At 33.3% G+C, this 8,860-nt stretch overlaps 1 pseudogene; it reads left to right on the top strand.

Moving 5' to 3' along the window:
- The first annotated feature begins 1,743 nt into the window (after window positions 1-1,743).
- LOC127089508 (uncharacterized) lies at window positions 1,744-1,844 on the top strand (annotated as a pseudogene).
- The last annotated feature ends 7,016 nt before the right edge of the window (window positions 1,845-8,860 follow it).

Below are 8,860 nucleotides of genomic sequence, written 5' to 3' on the forward strand. Positions count from 1 at the left end.
AATATTCTCTTCTTTTATTTCTTTTTCAAGAGCATCCATTTGACAACATATTCCTTTGTTGGTTGGATGCTTGCTTGCTTCAAACAAACAAAAGTTTACTTCTTCATCTTGCGGTCTTACTTTCATCACTCCCTCATCCATATTTATCATCATTCTTTATGTTTTCATGAAAGGTCGACATAAAATAAAAGGTGCATCATCTTGTTCAATATCCATCACAACAAAAACAATTGGAAATAAGAACTTGCCCACCTTAGTCAAAACATCTTCAGCTATTCCTGATATACGTGTGATGGATTTATCTGCCAACTACAATGTCATCTTTGTCTGTTTAACTTCAAGGTTGTCTAACCTCTGAACCACCACAACGGAATCAAGTTTCTGCTTGAATCCAAATCTACTAATGCTTTGCCAATGTTTACATTCCATATAGTGACAGGCAATGTAACTCTCCCATGGTCTATTTTTTTTGAGATAGTTCTTTGAATGATGGCACTATAACTAGCATCTAATTTTATAGTCTCTTGATCTGTATACCTCTTTTTTTCGTGAGAATATCCTCCACGAACTTAGAATAGGTTGCCATTTGTTCAAGAGCTTCAGAAAATGGAATATTTATATGCAATCGACTAAATATATTCAAAAACCCTTCATAATACCTCACATTGTATTTCTTGATAGGAGCATGTGGATAAGGTAAGTGTTGCACTATAAAACTCTTCATTTTCCCTTTCTCCTCTTGAACTTTTTGAGATTTTGTCTTGTTCTCATCACGTTTGTTTTGTTTTCTAACCCTTCTTTTTATATATTTTTATTTTCAACTAAATCTTCCTTTTATTTTATTTTTCTACTCCTTTCTCTCCTTCTTCATTCTTCTCTTCCTGTATTTCTATCACAACTTGCTCTTTTTCAAGATTATCACCAATGCTTCTGCTAACTTCTTTATCGCTTCAAGTTGTAATGAATTTGCAATGCTCATTCGGATTAGTTTGAGTGTTTGTAGTAAATATGGTGTTTTTAGTAAATGTACCTCCTTGTTGATCAACTAATTGCTTAGATATTTGACCAACTTTAATTTCAAGGTTCTTGATGGTCACATCAGTGCTCTTTTGGTTTATAATAGACATTTGTATAAATTGAGTCAGAGTGTCCTCCATCTTTGAAGTTCTATCTTAAGATTGAGGAATCTGATTTGAATTCTGATAAGGATTTTGTATATTGGATGGTCCTACTTCCGGTCTCCATCCTTGGCCTTAATATGCATTGTTCTCTATTCGATAACAAAGATTACCTTGATATGGTGCTTGACTCTGTTGATATTGATTTTGATTTCCCATATAATTTACCTCTTCATTCGTCGGAGGATAATAACCTATTGGATTCTCTCCATTGCACAGTTCACACTATGTTACCTGTTGATGTTTACTTGGGACTTCATGCATCTCCTTGAGTTATTTTAGAAGCTTCAACATTTGTTTTGTAAATTCTCCCACTATTTGAGTTAACAGTTTGTTTTGAGCCAAAATCGCATCATTTGTTCCCAATTCAATGATTCCAACTTTCTTTTGTGAAGGGCCTATATTATGTTGAACTTGGTGGTCATTGAGTTCCATTTGATAAATAATTGCAATTGCATCTTGAAAAATCTTAGACATTAAAGAACCACCTGCAGTTGCATCCAAAAGAAGTTTTGGTTGAGGTAGAAGTCCATTGTGGAAGATATGAATCTGAGTAAGCTCATCAAAGCCATGGTTGGGACATCTTTTTCAAAATTAACTTGTATCGCTCCCATGCTTCACAAAGTGTTTCACTTGAACTTTGAAAAAATACATCAATTATGGTTTTGGCCACTATAAATCTGTTGTGTCGAAAGAACCTATCAAGAGGTATTTCCTCAAGCACATTCCAATCTGTCATAGTCTGAGTTGGTTGGTCAAGGTGCCATTCTTTTTTTCCCCCGATCAATGAATTAGGGAATAATCTCTTGAACACTTGTTCTTCTTCTGCTTCAGGAGATCCAACTGTACTGACAATCTCATAAAACTTGGAAAAGTCAGTATTTGGATATTTATGGTCAAGCCCAGTAAAAAGGTTTAAATATAATATCTGAAGCAGACCCGTCTTCATCTCTGAGTTCCTTGCGTTTTGTGCAGGTATAGGAAAATGATCATTCCTTCTTGGGTTGTTTTTACAAGGCCCTCAAACAATTTCTGGTTTAACCATGACTTTTTCCATTTTTGGAGTTGTTGAAGAAGTTGAAGTAGAAGTTCCTTCATGTTGGTTCCTTTGTTTGGCTAGCTGATTTCTCTTTCTGGCTCTGCTGTTGTTTCTATACACCACTCTTTCTATTTCAGGATAAAAAAGAAGTTGATCTTTCAATGTACTTCCTCGCATACACAGAGTTCTGAAATCTAACCACATAACTGAACAACCAAGAGGGATAACAAATATAACAATATACAATTTATAGAAAATCAAAATGACTTAAAATAATAGAAACTGTTGATATGCTTGTAATATCTATACGCCAATCCCCAACAATGACGCCATTTTGATGAAAACCACTTTTGAAGGGGGTAAGCATTTTGTATCGTCTCCATAGAGATTAGTGCGATATCACTTCCGTTCAACAATTAATACCATTTAAAGGAAAATTTCACAAGAGATTTGAATGCGGAGAGTCACGATTGTTAACGAGCTAAAACAACAATATATGCTACAAAACTGACAAGTAGAAAAAACATGTCAAGATTGGGTTTCATTAACCTTTTTCATATGTATTTAACTAATATAGTATGTGAACAAAGTTAATCATCTCTATTATCACGTATCACTCTTCAACACTGTTTATGTCTAACCGATGATGTAAGTTTTACCATATTGCTTAATCGATGGTCTGTTTACCTATTAAGCAATATGATAACATTAAGATTTGATACAGGTGAATATCAAACCCCAACCCCAACTCTAGACTTGGGTATTGAATAGATGATGATCTTAGGTCAAGATTTGAAAGATATTTCTCAATAATGATTCAAACCCATAAATTTAACATGAAAACAAAGATGACATCAATATTGATTCATAATATGTTCACAAAATAATGATCAGAAGAAATACATATGATTACGGTTAATTACATCCAATCCTGACACAAGAGATTTAGCTACACATCTTCATGGTATCTTGCTCACAAGAAAATAAAAGAGATGAATATGCATCAACATTGATTAATCAAAGATTGTTGCATATCCAACTCCAATTTGACTTGATTATGAGTTTTCTATCTTTGTTGATGTATTTATATCTCTAAAATAATGGAATGTCTTAAAAATATTACTGAAAATCTATTTATATTGTATTGCTAAAACCACCTGCGCTCAGCCCCAAATGTTGCGCTCAGTGCAACAACAAGACAAAACAAGATAAACCGCCATAAACGACGCTCAGCGCAGCCAAATGGCGCTCAACACGGAGCTCCCTGGAAATCATACTTTGAGCGTGCTTAGCGTGGTCCCGCTGATGAGCTTTTCTCCCAAAATTCATGTTGAGCCAATTCTATGCCTTTTTATGACCAAAACTCTTTCCATGCAAGCATACGTACAAAAGTGTTACAGTTAAGCAAACTTCACATTGTTTACATGATAAACTATTAAAGTTAGATATTTACATTAAAGTTGAGTTTTTGCTACTAGAATATTATGAAACAATTTAATAAGTGCCAAGTTTTTATGTACAAATTCACCTTAAATTTTATCGCACACGCACAACAAATCTTACTTACAATTATGTCAACGGTTGGCCTTGAGGCATCTGAAGTGTACTCTCCATTTGGTATTTGTCGATCCCTCTTCCACTTCTCATGTCGTAATAGTGGAGATGGATTAAGATCATGAATCATGGAATCCTCATATCCAGTTGTTGTCTTTTTTCATTAATCATTGTTTTCTCAAGTTTCCTGTATTCCCCATGAGACAATGTATGGGAATGTTTGTTTTTTTCCTCGTTGAACTTTCTTGTTTTAGTTTTAACCTATTATAAACATAGGAAAAATATTAACTTGTATGGTTGTATCTGTAAAGCATTACATAAAGTGATGAGAAAATAAAATTAGTACTAACTAGGAACTCATCAAAACTATGAGACTTCACAATTTCTTTTCAAACCTTCTTGTCAAGAAAATTATATTTCACTCACGGATGCTCAAGATCGGGCTTAAACTCCCTAATAAATTCACGCATGAGCCGTGACTTAAAGCCCTCGAATACATACCATCATAAATGATCCATTTTTTCAACTTACCATCATTGGAAAACTCAAGCTTCAACTACAGTTACATCAGTAAGTATGTATTAGTAATTATAGAAAGTAATATTGAATCGATGGAAATTAAAATTAATACCTTAACGTCTATCCATATGCTATCTTTCACATCCTTTGGTGCATATTTTCAATCATTTATCAATATAATGACTTTGCTACGTCCAATCAGGGACAGAGCCACTTGTAGTGGCAAGGGGGCATGAGCCCCCATTATATTTTCAAAAACAATTTAATATCATTATATATTTCTATGATAATTGATAAAAAAAATATTTATTTTAAATATAATAATCTATAAAATAATTGAAAAAGTATTTTGTTATGAATTAATAATTTAAAATTATATGTAAAATTACATGTATATAGGAAGAATTACATCAAAGACTTTTTAAAATTATTTTTGTGTAATAAATTGATCTTTTAAGTTTTTGTGTGTAACAACTCGGTCCTTTAAGTTATCAAACATTTACATCATTACTCTTTTTTAACAGTGTAAATGTGCAAATTATGGATGCAATTATTTTGAGTGATATGAAAATGATGAAGTGCAACCAGAAATACAATAATTATAAATTTCTAAATGTTCTATACATGAAGAAAACGATTTAAAGTCAATCTAAAAAATCAAGTTGTTATAAAAAAAAACTTAAAAACAATCTATTACACAAAAATTATTTAAAAGGACCTTGGTGTAAATATATGAATAATTGTTTAGGGTTCCATTTGTGAATTATTTATTTTAAAAATTAATTTTGAATTTAAAATGTGTTTAGTTAAAATATAGTTAAATCAATTTTGTATTTAATTTCAAAATAGTTTTTTACTAAAAGTTTTTTCAAAAATTTACTTTATATATTTTTATTTGAATACTAAGATATCATTATAAAAAATTACAATCAACTACTCATATCATCATCAATTGCTTATATATAAAAGTAGATAGATAAACATTGTTGATAATAAAATTAGAAAGATTACATAAATAAAATATTTAAACTTAAATATTTTTTAAAGATAAATTTGATAAAAAATAATATCATATATATTTATGTTTGTAAGTTCTATTCGTCGTAGATATATTATGCCATAAATTCATAAATTAATATATTGCCCCCACAACATAAAATTTCTGGCTCCGTTCCTGCGTCCAATGAACACAACATAACTCTTAGAAAGCGAAGAATGAGTACCGTCAACTATTGAATATACGACATTAAACTCAATAAAAAATTTGTTAACTGAGGTGTGGAATTTTGTTAATTTAGCCATCACTGTGACACCTCTTTATTTTTTTCTTCCTGTTTTTGGTCTATAGATTGAGAATCATTTGTACGAGTTTTATTTGTATAGGTTTCTTCGTTACTAGATGAAGAAGAGGCCATCTATCAAGATATAAAACATTAAACATCAAGAGATATGAAAGAAGAATAAAACTAGACAAGAGTGAGGCTTTGTTGTTCATAGGATATTATCCAACTAGAGTCTACAAGAACCATGATCCCGTCAAAAGAAAGGTGATTATCAGTATATATGTTGTTATTGATGAAATAATAGTATGAGATAAAGATTTTGTATAGAAAAATAGTGCAATGATCCATACATTTTGCTTAATAAAGAAAATAACCCACTTAATGCAAATAAAGTTAATGCTCAAGAGCATCAATTGAGAAGTCCAAAAAGGGAAAATTTTCCATCAGTAAGACTTTATGGTTATGATGAATATCTGACAATGAAGTAACAAACGAAAGAGATATAGTTCATTTAGGAGAAGGAAATGTAAGAAACGGCGTGAAGACACAACAACTACATAAATAACAATAGCAACAATAACAAAAACAAATAGCTATTTCATATAACCATGATCATTCAACAACATAAACATTTAATAACATAAACATAAACATCAACACAATGACAATTGAAGTTTACTGTAGATGCATGAGGAAAAACGTTTACGTACCGAAAATGTGATTAATAAGTAAAAAAGCTAAATAAATATCTTCATCTTCGTCCTTGAAGGTTGTTAATTAGCCAAGATTGATGAATTTGGTGTCCTCCTCCTCCTTGAAGGTTAATGAATGATGAAGATGATGTTGGTCGAACGATAAAGATGAAGATGATGTTTGATTGAAAATGGTGTTGTTTCGTTAGGGTTGAAAATGATGTTGTTTCATTAGGGTAGAAAATTGTTTTGCTAATGGATACTACGCCAAAAACTGGAATAGACAGCGCCCCTTAGAGGGCGCTTTATTACAAAAGCGCACTCTAAAGTGAAGAGAAAAAATAAGGAGCATACTATTGGAATAGACAGCGCACTTTAGAGGGCGCTTTTGTAACAAAGTGCACTCTAAAGTGAAGCGAAAAAATAATGAGGAAATGGAGGGACACCAATAGAGGACGCTTTATTGAAAGCGCCCTCTAAGGGTAACCTTAGAGGGCGCTTCTAAAAAAGCGCTCTCTATGTCCATGTACATTTCCAGTTTATAAGGCGCTTTTGGAAAGCCTTAGAGAGCGCTTTTAGAAGCGCCCTCTTAGGCCCCCTTTAGAGGGCGCTTTTGTAACAAAGCGCCCTCTAAAGTGAAGCCAAAAAAAAATGGAGGGACAACAATAGAGGGCGCTTTTGTGAAAGCGCCCTCTAAGGTTACCCTTAGAGGGCGCTTTTGAAAAAGCGCTCTCTAAGTCCATGTACATTTCCAGTTTAGAAGGCGCTTTTGGAAAGCCTTAGAGAGCGCTTTCAGAAGCGCCCTCTTAGGCCCCCTTTAGAGGGCGCTTTTTTTAAAAAAGCGCCCTCTAAGGTCCCCTTTAGTAAACATTAAAATTATAACATATACTGCATGTCTCTTTATTTTCCCTCTCTATAAGCTATTTCGTTTACGTAACTGGGTTTTCTCTCAACTGCGATTACTCTCGTCCTCCGTTCGTTCTCCCTCCCTCACCGTCATCGTCGCCGTTCGTTCTCCCTCCCTCACCGTTCACGTTCACTGCGTTAACCTCTTCCACCGTCACTGTTCACTTTCTTCTCCGTCGTTACCGTCACCTTTAAGGTATTTCTCTTCTCCATCGTTACCGTTCACTTTCTTCATGTGTTTGATTAGGGCATTTTCTAAACTTAGTTTTTCATTTTGTGCATTATGTTGATTAATGTTGTTTAGGGCAAACTGAGTTTTTTATTTCTGATTAAAAACTGATATATTTGAAGTGTGTTTGAGCTTGTGCTTGGAAGTTTGATGATTATGGATGCAAGTTTGTTCATGTTCCAAACACCATAAGTTTGCATTGGTCTTTTGCATGCAGTAGGTGTGTGTGAGTTTGTATTCAATAATGATAAAAAAAAAGAGTTTAGATTGTTGTAACATGAGAGAAATGGAAGGTATATGAATGTGTTCACGTATTGAATCATTGTCTTACTTGGGTCTTATTGAATCATTTCTATATTACAGATAAAATGGCTAACCAAGACGATACCCATGCCGCGAATGAATCACGTAATAATGTTGAAAAAGAAATCAAACGAGGATTGACTGTTATGAAGTCAATCATTCGTGCAAGAGACAAGGGTGTAAAATTTGAAGTACATTGGAGTGCTGAAGACCAACTAATTGAGCCTAACGGTTCAATGTTGGCAAGTTACATTGGTTTCCTTGTTCGCCAACATATTCCGATTACATGTGATAATTAGAGAAGTCCGGACTTGAAGGTTGGCAAGGAAAAAATATGGTCGGAGATACAGGTACTTACCATATATTGTTATATGTTTTTTTTGTTGACTATTTGTTAACCATATATTGTTATAATATTACTTTATAATAACACACTCCATTTGTATGTTTTTTAGAGATCCTTTCACATCGATGAAAGCCGGCAAAAATATTGTATTCAATTGGCCGGAAAAAGACTCCGAGGATTTCGATCCTTTTTGTGCAACAAATTTCTCAAGGATGAGGAAGGAAAATTTGTTGAAGGAGAACGGCCAATGAAGTATGCCGAGATTATTTCAGTCGATGAATGGGATAACTTTGTCGCCAAACGAAGAAACGAAAAATTCCATGTAATGTCTATTAATTATGGTATTATACAATTGTTAAGTTACTTGGTTCTAATATGCCTTAAACTTTTTTATCCAGGAAGTAAGTGACATAAATAGGAAAAGGGCATCAAAACCCGCGTATCCGTACAAAAAAGGGCGTACGGGTTATGCACGGTTACAACAAAGAATTGTGAGTATATTCAAATGCTATGAGCTTATACATTGTCACAATATGTTATAATTGATGATCTTATAATCTAATTCAATGTGTAGCTAGCCGAGGAGAAAAGTGACGCAACATCTCTTCCGGATCACGTATTATGGAAGGCTGCTCGGGTTGGGAAGGATGGGGTTGTCGTTGAAGCGGTCCAAAATGTTTATGACGAATGTGTAAGTATATGTAACATTATTTCTTTAATTATATCGAAAATTTTGTTAGACATATAATTCATTTTTAATCTCCTCTAATAATATTTCAGGAGACTTTATCCCAAACCGTACCTTCAACCG

This window comes from Lathyrus oleraceus, chromosome 5 (assembly GCF_024323335.1).
Source record: "Lathyrus oleraceus cultivar Zhongwan6 chromosome 5, CAAS_Psat_ZW6_1.0, whole genome shotgun sequence".
Taxonomy (NCBI): Eukaryota; Viridiplantae; Streptophyta; class Magnoliopsida; order Fabales; family Fabaceae; genus Lathyrus; species Lathyrus oleraceus.